The sequence below is a fragment of the Myodes glareolus genome, chromosome 10 (assembly GCF_982192425.1).
Source record: "Myodes glareolus chromosome 10, mMyoGla1.1, whole genome shotgun sequence".
NCBI classification, from domain to species: Eukaryota; Metazoa; Chordata; class Mammalia; order Rodentia; family Cricetidae; genus Myodes; species Myodes glareolus.
In genome coordinates this window covers 29,847,357-29,864,747 of record NC_142035.1, presented here as the reverse complement: position 1 = coordinate 29,864,747, position 17,391 = coordinate 29,847,357, and the positions used below count along the sequence as shown (strand labels likewise).

At 42.8% G+C, this 17,391-nt stretch overlaps 1 long non-coding RNA gene across 1 annotated transcript; it reads left to right on the top strand.

The window, feature by feature from the left end:
- The first annotated feature begins 4,751 nt into the window (after positions 1-4,751).
- On the top strand, positions 4,752-16,642 carry LOC125413889 (uncharacterized). The gene is made up of 4 exons (XR_007236080.3): positions 4,752-4,889; positions 5,015-5,138; positions 10,669-11,237; positions 16,203-16,642. It is a non-coding gene; the product is annotated as an uncharacterized LOC125413889 (long non-coding RNA).
- Positions 16,643-17,391: the final 749 nt, after the last annotated feature.

The following is a 17,391-nucleotide window of genomic DNA, read 5'->3' as shown; positions in this document are numbered from 1 at the left end:
GATGGTGGTTGAAAGCATTTGCTACTTTTCAGAGGGCCTAACTTCAATTCCCAGAACATACATGGCAGCTCCCAGAACCATCTGAACCCCAGGTTCGGGGAATCCAACACTTTTTTTCTGGCTTCTATGGAAGCCAGATATATATATGTATATATCACATATATATCGAGGCAAAACACTCATAACCAGAAAATAAAAATAAATTTTACAAAAACCCCCTAGTATCTAATGGGGATAGAGAATTCCAGTTTTGTGATATGAGCAAGTTATCAGTGTCACTTCACTTGGCACTGCTCAAGTGTACATTTAAAGTGTTTAGGGTGGTAATCTTGTGTTAGATGTATTTTACCACTATTTAAAAAATACATTTTTATTTCACTTCCGTAGTTCTGGGGATGGAACCCCTGATCTTTGAGTGACACATGTGTTTGAAACGTAGTGTCAGGCATGATTCAGCAGGTCAGATGTATATTCCATGAATCAAACATGAGCCAGGATTTATCCACTTTGTCAGGTTGACAAACAATTTCAATATTTCTTCCCAGACAGAAGGAAGTCATGAATCTCAAAGGCTTAAGGCCTTGAGCACTTAAGCCAAGCCCGTCTGCTCGTGTGTGACCTGTGTGAACGTGAGGACTGGCTGTTCTACGGGGGTGGATGGGGCTGGAAGCAGTCGGTGGTCCGGCAGGAGCATCTTAGGAGGAACTTTTCTAAGTGGTGGGTCCGGTTAGACACATCAGATAATTTGTAGTCTGTCAGTGAATTAGGGACAGGTGGTAGGTAGCTCCTGAGGGTTTGGGGAGCAACCCCAAGTCCAGAGTATCCTTTTCTGATAATTCTTTGTGAGTGTCTTTGTGGTAGAGGCCGGGAAGGGCAGCTTCCATGGGGCAAAACTCTGGGGCTCACTCATGGCTCAGTGGAGGTTATTCTGCCTCAGTCTCTTAACCATATTCTGACTTCCTGTCTCTCTGCAACCAAGAAGCAAAGAAAAATGCTGGCCTGAAACATGGAAAAGGCAAAGGAAGTCAGTCTGCTCTTTGAAAGCATCTTGTTGCAGTACTAATTGGACTCTAGGTTTAAAAAAAATTAAAAAGTCAGTTTTTTCTCTGAATATCTGTTTGTCTGGTTTTTTGCTTGAACAGGAATTTAAATATGATTTACATGCTACATCTTTTATATGTGTGCTGTATTCGTCTGAGCTCCAGAATCATCACAAATGTGTGTGTGTGTGTGTGTGTGTGTGGTGTATGCATGTGTATATGTGTGTGTGTGTGTGTGTATGGTGCATGCATGTATATGTGTGTGTGTGTCACAAATGAGCCTTGTCTGTCATCTGACGTGCCTAGAATTTATTTCCGCTGAGGTGTTGGACTGTGCTGGTCCCATGACTCTAACGGCACAGCAGCTGTGGCTCCCAGGAACCCACCAGGGATAAACTTCACTAATGGCGGCCAGATCTCAGGCCTATGATACATTTTGGCCAGTGCTGACGTGAAGCAGCAAGGATGGGAATGGGGTCGATTGATATAAATGTTAGGGTGTTTCTCACCGAGGAACTCCAGCTCACAGCAGCTGTGTTCACAAGCTCCTAGTTTTCTCTCCTGATGTGTCTTCTATATCTTCTGCAATGTGAGTTGAGGAGGCTGAACAATGGTTCCAAAATGTCTATATTCCAGTCCCTGGAACCTGTGAGCAAAATACATATCTAGTCATAGCAAGTCTAAATTGTTCTGTGTCCCTGGCCAGTATGCCCTCCGCATCAGCCCCTGTCAAACATGTTAGTGTGATGAAAATAAAAACCCCAAAACAATGTTCCACTCTCAGGAAACTGAAGACTTAAAAGTGGATTTGAATTATGACACTATTTCTTCACTTAGTGCATTTTCCTTGTTTTATAAATTACTTGATATTCCTGTGGCTCAACAGTTATAGCCAAAAGAAGCCCTTGCCCCACTTCACCAGCCTTCCTCTGAATGTACTGTACCCTTGACCTTCTGCGGGGCTGGCTGGAGTGGCCTGAGGGCCTTCCCCAGTGTACGTTCTCTGCTATGGACAAGCATCCTCGGGAACAGAAGGTGATGTCAGCCTGGACAGCCCCTTCTGTGAAATCTACTTTGTGGTACCACCCTGCCCAGATGTTCTGTCTTCTTCACGCCACACTTGCCATATTCACCTGCTCCTAAATTATGGCCCACTCACCGAGAAAAGTTCCTGGGGTAAGAATCTCCTGTGCAGAGACATCACAACCACACAGTCATGCAGGTGTGCACCATATGAGCCCCTGAAATGTGCCAGGGTCATTCTTCCTGCCTGTTCTGTTGCATCTCTGCAAGGACTGGAGTCCCAGGAATTTAATGGATGGGAAGGCATGGAGATTGGACACTGGCATGGTGGGTTAACGGAGGAAGAGCCTTCCCTCTTTTGCCTTCTTCTCAGCAGTGTTCGATACTTGCTGTTGGGACTCAGCTGATGACTTTTTTCCTCCACCACAACAAAAATGAGTTTTGCATCTTGGCCAGTGATGATACTTAGACAGCCCAGTGGGAAGTAACATCTGATACTTCTCTGGGAACCTCAAGGATACCATTTCTGTGTCTCCAGGCCTCAAACCCCTGGAAAGTCAGTCCTGAGTTAACACCCAAGATATGGGATATGGTCCCAATTCTATTCTTAGTTTCAAGGTTTTTAACCAAGTAGCAATGCCTAGAGCTCCCCAACATCTTTCAGGAACATCACATATGCATAGCTCAGGTGGGGAAGCAGGGGTTCGGGGAGGGATGGGAGTGGGTATACTGAGCAGTGTTTGGTGCCTTTCAGGAGAGGATGAAGTTCTGAGTCTGGCTATGGGTGTTCTTGTATACTTTCACCTGTGAATTACTGAATCAGTTGGTTAGGGCAATGGGAACAGATGGCAGAGGGGCCAGCAAAAGAATTTAGGTTTTTACAGCCTCCTCCCATTGCTACAATAGTCCTTGTCCCATCAAAAAGTTGAAATGTTACTTCTGTAGTCATTTTTGTTCTTGAGCTGACAGTTTGTTAAAATGCACAAGTAGGTTAAGGCCAAATGCAAAACAGAGACTTGTAAAGATTCTGGCCAAAGAACAGAAGACTTTGACTGGATGACGGGGAGAGTCCTAACCTACGGGCCAGTAGTTGGATATCTGTAATATTCTCATCAGGAAGGCAAATCTGGGGCCTGTGTCAGAAAGGTGGTCACTGGAGGATAATTATGCAGATATTTTATTTTATTTGCCCCACAGTCCTGTTCTCTGCCCTACAGACAGACCTTCCCCCAGGGTCACCGCAGTGGCACACACACCTCTCCGTATCCTAAGCTTTCTAACAGATTTACTTCAGGGTATAGGGAACTAGCACGTCATGTTGTCATTCAGAACCTTGCCTGTTCTCATGGCCAGAAACCATAGGGCCCTCACAGAAGTCCCTTCTGTACCTCACCTTGTACCTGCTGGTGTGTTGCTCACCAGCGCCCTCTGCAGGGAGGCTGGTGGGCTTCTACACATCCTCTAGCAGCCTCATTTTGTCAGTACAGTAAAAGGAATACCAGCTTCAATCCAGAGCTAAGGACAGGAACTTGATTCCGAGGGGCAAGCTTCACCGTTAAGAAAAGGCTCAGCAGATCAGAGATTGCTCAAAAATCCTAGGGAGGAGTCCCTTCCCGATCGTCCTGCTTCCTTCACGTGAAGGGAATTCAGGACGAAATGACAAGTTCTGAGGATCTTTCCCAATTCACCCAGCTTCGTAACAAGATTCTGGGTCTAGAATCAGAGTCCAGTACTGCACCACAGAAGGATGTCCATGTATGCAGTAGACCCCACATAGGATCGTAGTCTCATAACTCTTTAATGGAGCTGAAACATTTCTCCCGCTGGTGATGCTACACCCTTTCTGAACCTTGTAACACCACACGTTCCCTACACTCATATTTGTGCTGATGCTGGCTGCAGTGGAAACACCAACTGTACCATTGCTCCGTGTACTTGATAGTGATGGGGAATGATTGCCAGTGGCTTCTGTATTTAGTAGACTTTACCATTACTTCAGAGTGTCCTCCTGTAATGGAAAAATTAAAAATTGCTGTAGGATCCCCAGTTGCAGCAGGCAGCAGAAATGCTGTAGATCCCCAAGCAGTGGTAGTGGGCCTTGTGGCAGCAGGCAGCAGGCCCTGAGAGCAGCCAGTCCCAGGCAGAGATGGCTGCCTATCCCTGAGTGGTGACTGGTCTTTGGCAGAGAGACATGTGGTAGGAAGGCAAGAGACAGAGACATGGATAGGCACGACATGCAGAATGAGGTTGGATATTTATTCAGGGGGTTATGGAGGGGAAGGGAGAAGGGGAGAAGAGCAGAAAGAGAGAGAGAGAGAGAGAGAAGAGAGAGAGGAGAGAGGGGAGAGACAGAAGGGGGGAAGGGGAGAAGTTTCTGCCTCTCCGAGAGGAAGATGGAAAAGAGAGAGAGAGAATAAGGCTGCAAGCAAGAAGGAAGACCTGCCTGCCTCAGCGGATGGGGGAGGGAGTGGGCGTGGCTTGTCTCTTAAAGAGACAGAACAACCATTACACCTCCTATTGTTCAAAGGAAGTTTAGGTACAAGAGCCTGCAGCCCCACAAATCTGATTGCCTCATCTTTTATGAGCACCAAGAGGCTACATGGAGTAATAGGTTAGCAACACCCAGATTTGTGTAAGTGTATTCTAGAATGTTCCCACATGAGATCATCTAAAGATAGAGTTCTCAGAATCTGCCCCATTATTGAGATGGGTCCCATGACTGCATTGAACACCCAGATGGATTTACAAATCATGCAATTTTCTCTTTAGAGACAGCTGGCTTGAATGACAAACTAATGGTCCTGAGTCCTGGTTTCTGTGCTCAGGGTGAGTCCTGCTGGGCTAGGCACTGTTTCTGGCTGTGGCTTCTCGATTTTTATAGCTTAGCACTTATTTAAGAAGTGACTGGTGTGCAGGGTATGGTGGTACAAACCTTTAATTCCTGCTTTCAGGAGGCAGAGTCAGGTGGGTCTCCGAGTTCAAGGCCAGCCTGGCCTACACACCAAGTTCCAGTGTTACTGCCAGGAATACACAGAGAAGCCCTGCCTCATAAAAACAAGACAAAAGAAGAGACTGGTAAGTGATAGATCTGTGGAGAATACAAGATGTGACCCTTTCCTTTCCAAGCTCAGTGACTTTTAAAGAGTGTTAATCAAAAAAGCCATGGTACTGACTTTATGGCCTCAACTGGGCAAACCTTCACGAGACCTCTTTCTCTCTGAGAAATGGCACAGCATCCTTGCCTCTGGCAGATCCCAGGTCCTTTAGATGAAAAAGGCTCAAGGTGGCCTGCGGATATGTGGGATGTTATCGCATGGGACAGAGCCCCGTGGAGAGGTAGCAATAAACAGCAACAACTCTTTTCAGGAACTTTAGCTTTGCTCACCTGGAGATGACTAGAATGTCTACATGGAAGGGAATTTCCCATGGTGACCGAAAAGGTGTGGGGTCTTGTTTGGAAGTGTCTTTCCACATTTTACATAAAAATGGAAAATTTTCATTTGTTCATATCAAAAACTGGAGAGGCTGGTGGTGGATAGAAACTAAGAAAGAGAACCCCAGGATCCTGGCTCCACCTTAGATTCATCATACTATTGACTCAGCATTTCCACATGGTGTCCCTCTGCTGGAGCTTAACACCCTATCAGATAATTTAAATATAGGTGCTATTTTGTCTCAGTCCACCAAGACCAGTGTGGAGGACCAAAGAGGCCAATGGTCAGAGAGTTTGGGTCTTGTTTTTAGTTCATTTAAGATTATTGTGCTAACTCAAACAAAGGTCCCTCCTAGTTCTGCTCTCTCAAGGCTATTGTCAACATGCTCGTGATGTCTATTCACCAGCCATCGTGCTCCTGAAATAGGGAAGTAGTTGGTTCCTACCTAAAACAAAAAGTCTAAGGATCCAACTAATTCCAGTTCCCTTTATGGAAATAACTTGGGATTTCACCCAGGGAGTGGTTTGCCTACCTAGTGTTTGGTCTAGAGCGTGAGTCTAGGGCATGAGCTATGAATGTAGCCCATGACTTTCTATTTGTATGTTAATACAGTCTTTTGTTTTACTCTTAGCGTTTGGGGTCATGTGTATATTAACCAGTTGGAAATTAAACGCAGGCGAATTTCAGTACTCACTGAAAAATTCCCTCCTGATACTATCCTACATGTTTCTGTGTTTTATTACTTTCATTTGTGTCTTCGTATTCTTTACTATATTTCCAAATTCCCATGCCTCCACTCTGGAAGAGGATATTTTTGTCAAGGTTGGCCCCCGACAGACTAGGTTCTTACAAGATGGCTGTTTAATGTCTGCTTGACACAAGCTAGAGTCATCGGAATCAACTGAGAAAATGCCTTCATTGAATTTGACTGTAGAGCATTTTTTTAGTTAGTGATTGATGGGGAGGGGCCAGTCCATGGTAGGTAGTGCCAGCCCTGGGCTGGCCATCCTGAGGTTTATAAAATAGCCAACTGAGAAAGCCATAGCGTGGGTGAGTATAAGCTGCATCCTTCCATGGCCTCTGCCTCAGGTCCTTCCTCCAGGTCCCTGCCCTGTTTGAGTTCCTGTCCTGGCTTCCTTCGAAGATGAACAGTGTTGGGGGAAGCATAAGCCAAACAAATCCTTTCCTGCCCAGAATTCTTTTGGTGATGGTGCTTCATCCCAGCAATAGAAACCCTAACTTAGATCATGGTGATGGGTCTTGATTCCTGACTCCTGTGACCAATGCATCCCTCCCAGGAAGACAACAGCTTTGTCTTTGCCTGGGGCTGTATCAGACAGCATGCTTCCACACCCTTTTTTGGATGTGGTGCCAATCATGGCCTGACCAGCTGATCTGAAGCTTGCCCCTATCCTACCCACTGTGAAACTCACTTTGGTAACTCTCTTGGGGGCATACAGTTTGAGTTCAGCGGGAACAATTTACTGAGAGAGTTGCCAGCACCTGGGTACTTTCTCCTGGCGCGTTCTCTTCCATCCTTCTTTTGAGGCACTAATAAACTTTCTCCACCAATTACTCACTGTGTGTCTTGTCGCTTCATCTAAACCCTGTGTCAAACTTGATATTTGTTGACAAATCTGATGAAGATACTGGCTGTTCTTTTGGAGACAGTGCAGTTGGCTCCCGCTCCAGCCCGTGCTTGCTTTTCCAGCTAGCAGCCTTGCCAAAGGCAGCCTCCCACTTCCAAGGTCAGTAACTGAGCTCCCTGTCTCTGGGTCTTGTTTTTCCTGTGGCTTGGGTGTCTTTCTTTTATCTTCACACCATTGTTTGTCCCTTTGAGTGCTTTTGTGTTTCCATTGAACAGGCTCCTTGATCTCAACATCTCTAAGATTTCATAATATGCAAGAATTAAATGAGTAGAAAGAACTATAATGGTGCCTGGGGCTGGGTAGCCAGATGGTTCAGAGGTTAAGAGCACTTCCTGCTTTTTCAGAAAGCCAGGCTTTAACTCCTGGAACCCACATAACAACTGACAACTGTCTATAACTACAATTTTAGGGAATCTGAGGCCTTCTTTTGACCTCTGGAGGCACCAGGCACACATGTATATGGTGCCCAGGCATACATGCAAGCAGAACACCCATATTCATAAAATAAAAATAAAATATAATAAAATAAAAGAACTATCATGGAGGATTTCCAGTTTACTAGAGGAGAAAACAATGCTATGAGCCCCACTACCGGGACAGAAAACAAAAAGCAACAATTAAAATCACCTGTGAATGGATTAATAGGACATTAGTGATCTCAAAGATGTGAACGGGATAAATTTTCCTAAGAAAAGGGCCATAGTTATATTCTAAGTTTTAATTACTATGCTTTAGAGATCCATAAAAGAAAATTGCCTCTGATCTGCAAGCCCCTTGTCCAAGGACAGATAGTTCCTGAAATGCCGGGGGCTGTTGTTTATGGGGGATAATAAACTGCATGTTTTTCATTCCTCTAAACAAGTTTGTTAGCTCCATCTGCACCTATATGCTTGATCACATGTGGGCGGGAGGTTCGCAGGCTAGAGGTTTGTCAGGATGTATGCTTGCACCAGATTAAACCTGATGGGAAATACCATGAATTATGGGTTTTTCCTTCTTAAGCCACTGCAAACTATGATTCTGGGCTGTTTTCCAAGAGCCCAGGTATGGACCTGGCCAGAGCCCATCCACCTGGGCTAGTATTTAGTTAAAGCACACTTCAAATTTGGCTTTAAACTGTGGTAGTGCTCTTATTCTCGATTGGTGGGATTAACAGAACCAAGGCTTGAAAATATAAATTGGATAAAACATAACTGAAAATCAAAATAACCAAGTGTAAATATATGTGAAATGCTGGGTGAAAATAAGTCCTATTTTTGAATGGGCTAGAAAATACAGTGACTCAAGGAAGATCTGGAACAATGTTTATAAAAGAGATGATAAAGTATCTTTAGATGTGTTATTGATGGGCTGAAGAACCCTGGAAATTCTTGTAGAATGGGCTGCTTAGTTAGGGGATTCCCTGTGACCCACCTGGACAGAGTACCACCAATTTCCCCCTGCTTGACAGGTCCCTGACACTGTCTAGAACAGGGCCAGACAAACTGGGAGACTCCAGCAAATACTTATACTACATATTTTGGTGCTTAATGTGTTAAATGATTCATTTGGAAGACATAATAATTTTGAACCTGAATGTATTTCAAATTATATCAGTACCTCAAAATAGCAACTGTTGGCAGAATTGCCAGGTGACAAGGATGCACCCCAAGGATATGAGTATTGTCACACACACTGCTTGGGCACTCACATCAGGAAGAGACAGAGGAGGCATGGCTCACAGTGGCGTGCTCATCTGAGGGTCACTTGCAGAGTCTGTTGCCCAGACCTTGGTAGATTTGAAAGTCAGGAACTAGTTCTTCAGGAGACTGGAGTTCATAACTAGGAGATGATGGTCCATGGAAGAAATTCAACAGGCAGGGAAGATGAAAGTAGAGGGAGGAAGAGTAAATCTCAGCCTCCAGACCCCGACCAGAAAGAGAGAACATTCAGAGACATAGGAGGTGCAGGTGTGGGTGGCAGAGGAAGAAGCCCCAGTGGGCAGGTTCCATTTGTTGTCCTGCTCAGGGAACATGTGGGTCCCATTGGCACCTCGTCTCAGCTCGAAACCAGCCTTTGATCCTACCATCTACCCACTTGCATTTTTCTTCCTGTTTTTAAAGTTTCCTTATCTGCACACCCCCACTCCCTTTGTTGGCTTTCATGCGGTAAGGTGATGTGTGCCAGGTACTTTGTGTGTATACAGCAACTTCACTTACTGAGCTAGAATTTTGATTCATAGAAACTAATCATGGATTCCCTTGTCTCCTTATTTCACTCAGCCTTCGATTAGCTTTGCCTTTTGTATCTGTCGGTGTGCCTCACTCTCCCCACTCCCGCTATGTACAAACTCTTTATCATGGCTGGAGACGACCCTTGCAAAATTTATATGCTTATTGATTGATTTTTCTGGAATCTTTTTCTGGATGAGAAATTAAGCTTGCATGAGGATATGTGCACAAATGGTTGTTGCACTATACATGCAAATGAAGCAATGACACATGCTAAAAACAGGGGCCAGGATTCAATTATGGGGCATGACTCAGTCATTAGAGCTCCTCCTTATAGGATGAGGAAGGGCAGATAATATGCCAATGAGCAATTGCATAATAATTCTGATATTCCTAAATGCTAAATAGAATGTACATTGGGGCAGCAGGTTAGATATTAATTAGCAAGGATAGGTAGGGTGAGGCGTAAGACGTTAACAACAGAAGGTAACCTTGAAAAGTTGGAGCCAAGGGGCACCAAAAGCCACATCATGTAACAGAGCTCACAGGGGAGGTTTATTGGGAGTGAGTGCAGAGATGGCCTCTGGACAGGAGCAGGAGGAGAGAGGGGCCCAGCAGGGCTTGCTGTTTATAAGGAAACATGGTGCGTGCACATAGGGAGAACACTCTACTCAGTGACAGCACTAGTCACAATGTCACATCTTTCTCCTTTGCTTTCTTCTTTCTTCGTTTTTCGAGACAGGGTTTTTCCGTGCAGCTTTGGAGAGTCTGTCCTGGAAGTAACTGTGTAGACCAGGCTGGCCTCGAACTCACAGAGATTAACCTGTCTCTGCCTCCCGAGAGTTGGGATTAAAGATGTGTGCCACCACTGCCTATCTATAGTGTCACATCTTGGCTGCTACTGCTGAGGTGACCTGCTGGGTCACTGAGAGCAGGCCGGTGTAAATGCCTGAACGCCAACATGAGGACCATCTAAGAAATATATCTCGCTGGTGGCTGACATTCCACCTGATCCCAATTCAGTCCTTGATATTTTCTGATTCTCCTTCTTTTCCAACTCCACAATAACCTTATGATCTCCTAGGGACCACCTTTGACTTCAACCAAATAGCTCGGACATGAATCTTCTTCCTTCTGTTGCTTCACATCCTGGCTGACATCATCTTCTCCCCCCAAATACAATATTCCAAAGGTCCAGGTCCAAATATTCTTGCCAAACTCAAACCATCACACAGAGAACAATGACTAAAAACTGGAAACTCTATCATGCCTCCAGGACCCTCATGCATAAGCATCTGATTTTGGATTTTAGTGTTTTAGGTCAAACGATTGGCAAAGCCTATCTGATCATGGAGAGGAAACACAGAAAGACAACAGACAAGGTGTTGGCAAAGCAAAGACTCAGCTGCCTTTCATCTTTTTCCTGAACAACAACAACAACAACAACAACAACAACAACAACAACAAGTGCAACAAGAGCTTTTCGGAGCTGATGAACCAAAGGAGAGGTTTAACTAAAACTTTAGACCTGAATGTAGTGGATCACAGTTGTAATTCCAGGATTTGGGTGGCTGAGGTGGGAGGGTCATGAATTCAAGGTCTACCTGGGCTACATAATGGTCTATCTGTCTGTCTATCCATCCACAAAAACTGTTAAGGAAAGAGAGAAGAATCAAGAACTATATATAAACTATGCCCTCATTTGCATTCAGGATCACGTTTATGCATTTTGGCAAATGGAGGTTCACAAAGTCAGGAGTGGAGTTGAGAGTGTTTGCTCACCGTCATCATGAGGCCTCCTCTATATGTTGGAATCCTACTGTGCCATTCTGGGCCTTTCAATAGAGCAATTCTTTCAGGAAGAGAGTCAATCTGGCATGAGTAAGTAGCTTTGAAACTGAAATTCCCAAGCACTCCTGTCCCTGGTTCACCCTCCCATTTTCTTCTTTGACATCCATAACCTGCTCTCTTCGTTCTTCCCATCCCTTCTTTGTTTAGTAGTTTCATTCAGCTTGTAATGCTTATGTGGGACAGATCTGTTTCCTTTCAGTCCAAGCACATATTTTAGTTGATTCTCTTACATCAACATCAGATATTTTATTTGATTGTCACAAGGGTGGGTCCTTTCCTTTTGCTATTATAAACTGTGTTGTAGCAATTTTCTCTCACTGTGCACATCTGCAAATATTTCTTTTGGATACAGTGGTAGGTCCGATGAATAAGTAACTTTTAAATGTTCTACAGAAATGGCTAGCTCAATCACTGGTCAGAAATGTTTGGAAGTCTTCTGCCAAGAGTTATGAAGCTGGTTTGTCAATCTAACACTAGATAGATGGATATTATTAAGCTTACTTTTCTTCAATGTAGCACAAATTGTAACATTGTATTGTTAGTTAATTTAAACTTTTATTGTTCTGAGGCTTAGCACAGTTTTACTTGTGGAGCACAGATACTTATGTATTATTTATAGACACTGTATGTTTATGTATTTTGTTCAGGGTTTTTATTAATTATGTATCTTTTAAAAATTGCCTGTAAAAGCTGTTCCTTTAAGTTGTTTGAGAATTTCATACATACCTATAATGTGGTTGGACCAAATCCACCCCTCTATTCCTTCCCCTATGGCTTTTCCCGTTTTCCCTCCACTTTCCCCTCCCAATTTCAATTTAATGTTCTCTCTCTCTCTCTCTCTCTCTCCTTCTTTCTCTCTCTCCGCACACTGAGTACTCTTGGTGCTGACTGTGTGTGAATGGGTGCAAGACCATCTACTGCAGTACAGGTCTCTCTGAGAAGCCATAATCCTAAAGAAAACTGATTATCTTTAGTATCCATCTATTGTTAATAACTCTTCAGGTAGGAGTGGGGCTTCATGTGTCCTCCCCAACACATACTGGGATTTGGGGTGGTTTTATTGTGTGGATACCTTATTCATGCAGCCACAGCTCATGTGAGTTTATATGTGTGCAACAGTGCCATCATGTCTGGAAAATTCTGGTTCACTCTAGTTATCTTCCCCCCTCTTCCCAGGGATTTATGTGCTTTAGGAGTAGGGGTATAATGCAGATATCTCATTTAGAGCCAAGCAGCCCTCTACAGTTTCTTCCTCTCTGCATGTTAAATAGTTTTAGGTCTCTATATTAATCACTGGGCTGGCCAGTTTTATGTTAACTTGACCCAAGTTAAAGTCATCTGAAAGAAGGGAGCCTCAGTTAAGAAAATGCCTCCATAAGATTATGAATCCACAACATACTCAAGCTTATGGACACAATGAAAGCAGTACTAAGAGGAAAGTTTATAGCACTAAGTGCCTATGTAAAGAATTTGGAGAAATCTCACAGGAGTGATTTAACAGCACACCTGAAAGCTTTAGAACAAAAGGCATCAATTCACCCAGGAGGAGTAGATGGTGGAAACTAATCAAACGCTGGCTGAAATCAATAAAATAGAAACAAAGAAAACAATACAAAGAATCAATGAAACAAGGGTTGGTTCTTTGAGAAAAATTAACAAGATAGCCGGGCGGTGGTGGCGCATGCCTTTAATCCCAGCACTTGGGAGGCAGAGGCAGGCAGATCTTTATTAGTTCAAGACCAGCCTGGTCTATAAGAGCTAGTTCCAGGAGAGGCTCCAAAGCTACAGAGAAACCATGTCTCAAAAACAACAACAACAACAACGAAAACATGTTTAGCCAGATGGTAGTGGAGCACACCTTTATTCCCAGCACTTGGGAGGCAGAGGCAGGTGGATCTCTGTGAGTTTGAGGCCAGCCTGGTCTACAAGAACTAGTTCCAGGACAGGCTCCAAAGCTACAGAGAAACCCTGTCTCAAAAAACAAAAACAAAAACAAATTCAACAAGATAGACAAACTCTTATCCAAACTAGCCAAAAGAGGCAGTGAGAGAACAGCCAAAATTAACAAAATCGGTAACAAAATGGAGGACATAACAGAAGACACTGAAAAAAATCCAGAGAATCATTAGATTAAATTCTGTACTTCACAAAATTGGAAAATGTGAAAGAAATGAACAATTTTATTGTTAAGCACTACATACCAAAATTAAATCAAGACCAGATAAACAATTGAAAGAGACATGTACCTTCTAAAGAAATGGAAACAGTCATTAAAGTCTTCTAACGAAAAACAAGCTAGGGTAGATGATTTCAATGCAGAATTCTCTCAGAATTTGAAAGGCCTAATACCAATACTCCTCAATATTCCAACAGAAATAGAAGGAATATTGCCAAATTCTATTTATGAGGCTACAGTTCCCCAGATACTCAAACCAAACAATGATATAACAAAGAAAGAGAAGTACAGACCATTTTCTCTCATGAACATTGATGCAAAAATACTCAATAAAATACTGGCAAACCAAATCGAACACATCAAAACATCAAAACCACACCAAAAACAGCATCTACCATAATCAAGTAGACTTCATCCCAAAGATGCAGGCATTCCTGCATATAAAAATATGCATATTCAACGTATAAAAATCTGTCAATGTAACCCATCATATAAACAAACTGAAAGAAAAACCTACATGACCATCTCATTTGATGCTGTAAAAGACTTGGCAAAATCCAACACCTCTTCATGATAAAGATTCTCGAGAGAAGGGATACAAGGATCATACCTAAACATAATAAAGGCAATATACAGCAAGCTGACAGCAAACATCAAGCTAAATAGAGAGAAACTAAATGTAATTCCACTAAAATTAAGGGCAAGACAAATCTATCCACTCTCTCCATATATGTTCAATATAGTACTTGAGGTTCTAGTTAGAGCAATAAGGCAACAAAAGGAAATCAAGAGGATACAAATTGGAAAGGAAGAAGTAAAACTTCCATTATTTGCAGATAATATTATAGCATACATAAACAACCCTAAAAATTATATAGTTGACAAACACGTTCAGTAATGTAGTTGGATACAAAATTAAAAATAAAAAGACAGTAGCCCTCTAATATTCAAATGATAAATGGACTAAGAAAGAAATCAGAGGAACAACACCCTTTATTATAACCACAAATAATATAAAATATCTTGGGATAATTCTAACCAAGCAAGTGAAAGACAACCTATATTAAAAGAATTTTAAGTCTTTGAAGAAGGAAATCAGAGAAGAAATCAGAAAATGGAAAGATCTCTCATGTTCATGAATCAATACAATTAAGATAGTAAGAATGGCGATCTTTCCAAAAGCAATCCACAGATTTAATGCAATACTCATTAAAATATCAACACAATTCTTCACAGACCTCAAAAGAACAGTACTCAACTTCATATGAAAAATGAAAAATCTAGGATAACTAAAACAATCGCTGTACAATAAAGGAACTTCTGGTGGTATCAACATCCCTGATTTTAAGCTCTACTATTTAACTATAATAATAGAAACAGTTTTGCATTGGCATTAAAAACAGACATGTGGATCAATGGAATCAATTCAAAGACCCTAATATAAATCCAGGCAACTATGAACACCTGAGTTTTGACAAAGAATTCAAAAGTATACAATGGAAAAAAAGAAAGTATCTTCAACAAATGGTGCTGGCATAACTGGGTAGTGGTAGGTAGAAGAATGCAAATAGATCCATATCTATATCCCTGGACAAAACTCAAGTCCAAGTGGATTGAAGGCCTCAACATAAATTCTGTTACACTGAAGCTGAGAGAAGAGAAAGTGGGAACTAGCCTTAAATGTGTTGGCACAGGAGACCACTTCCTGAATATAACATCAGCAGCACAGTCACTGTGATCGGTAAATGGGACTTCCTAAAACTGAAAAACTAGACATCAAATTACCAAGCAATCTCCTTAAAAAGGGGATACAGATTCAGACAGAGAATTATCAACAGAAGAATCTCGAATGGCTTAGATACACATTAAGAATTGTTCAACATCCTTAGCTATCTGGGAAATGCAAACCAAAAACGACACTGAGATACCATCTTATACTTGTCAGAATGGCTAAGATCAAAATGCTATTGACAGCCTATGTTGGTGAGGCTGTGCATTAAGGGGAACACTCCTGCACTGTTGGTGAAAGTGCAAACATATACAGCTACTTTGGAAATCAGTATGGTAGTTTTTGAGAAAATTGGGAATCAATCTACCTCAAGATCCAGCATTACTTCTCTTGGGCATCTATCCAAAGGATGCTCAATCATACTACAAGGACACTTGCTCAGCTATGTTCACAGAAGCATTATTCAAAATAGCCACAACCTGGAGACAACCTAGATGCCCCTCAACCAAAGAATGGATAAAGAGACTGGTACATCTCACAATAACACAATGGAGTGTTACTCAGTAGAAAAAACAATGACATTGTGAAATTTGCAGGCAAATAGATGGAAACAGAAAAAAATCATCCCAAGTGAGGTAACCCAGACCCAGAAAGATAAACACAATATGTACTTACTCATAAGAGGCTGTTAGATGTAAAGCAAAGGATAACCAGGCTACCAATCCTCAGCCCCAGAGAAGCTAGGTAACAAGGAGGACCCTAAGAGAGATACTTGGATCTCCCTGGGAAGAGGAAATTGATGAGATGTCTTGGATAAACTGGGGTGGGGTGGGGGTAAAGGGTTTGGGGGATGGTAATATGAGGGATCAGGTTGGTCCAGTTGGGGCTGGAATGGAGAGGGAGAGTAATGAAAGAGATATCTTGATAGAGGGGGCCATTATGGACTTAGAAAGAAACCTGGTGTTAGAGAAATTTCCAGTAATCTACAAGGATGACCCTAGCTAAGACTCCTAGCAGTAGTAGTGGAGAGGGTGCCTGAACTGGCCTTCTCCTGTAATCAGATTGGTGACTACCGTAATTGTCTTTACAGAGTCTTCATCCAGTAACTGATGGAAGCAGATGCAGAGATCCACAATCAAGCACTGTGCCAAGCTCTGGGAGTCCAGTTGAAGAGAGGGAGGAGGGAATCATATGAGCAAGGGAAGGGGTTAAGATCATGATGGGGAAACCCAAAGTGGCAGCTGACCTGAGTTTGTAGGGGCTCACGGACTCTGGACCGATAGTTAGAGTTGGCACGGGAACACCTAGGTTTTCTGCGTGTGAGTGACAGTTGTATAGTTTGTTCTTTTGTTGGGCACCTAGTTTGACCAGGAGTTGTCCCTGACACATGAATGACTCTTTGGAATCTATTCCCTACTGTGGGATGCCTTGCCCAGTCTTGATGCAAGGAGGAGGAGTCTGGCCCTGCCTCAACTTGATAAGCTATGCTGTATTGACTCCCATGGAATGCCTTACCCCTTCTGAATGGAGATGAAGGAGGAGTGGATGGGGAGAGGGTAGGAGAGGGTGGGGAGAGGGAAAAGAGGGAGGGGAAAGTGTGTTGGTATGTAAAATAAAGAAAGATTTGCTGTATGCAAGCCTATAGTGTATTTTCTTAGTGTTTGATGGGGGTAGGGGCCAGCCCATTGTGGATGATGCCCTTTCTGGGACAGTTATCCTGAGTTCTATAAGAAAGCAGGTTGAGCAAGCCAGTAAGCAGCACCCTTCAATGGCTTCTGCATCAGCTGCCTCCAGGTTCCTGTCCATCTTGAGTTCCTGCACTGACTTCTTTTAATCATGATCAGTGATATGGAAGCCAAAGAAACCTTCTCCAACTTGCTTTTTGGTCATGGTGTTTCAGCATAGCAATAGAAACCCTAGCTAAGACAATCACCATCTACCAGTAAAAGAAGCTTTTCTGATGAGGTTTGAGAGATGCATTAATCTATGGGCATGAAGATGAGAACTTAGGGAACTGTTTAATAATATGTCCATCTAGCATAATAAGTCTATGACCTAGCCAACCACGAGTTTTTGACCCAATTAATGGCGCTAGGCATAAGTTTCATCTTGTAGAGTGGGTTTTAAATCTAAGCAGAAAGCGTTTATTTACTCTGTAACATTTGTGCCTCTATTGAACCAGTAGGCATAGCTTGCCAGGCCAGTCATTACCATGACTTGCAGGACTTGCAACTGAGTAAGACTATTGATAACTCTTCTCTCCTGGAAGAGGGCATAGA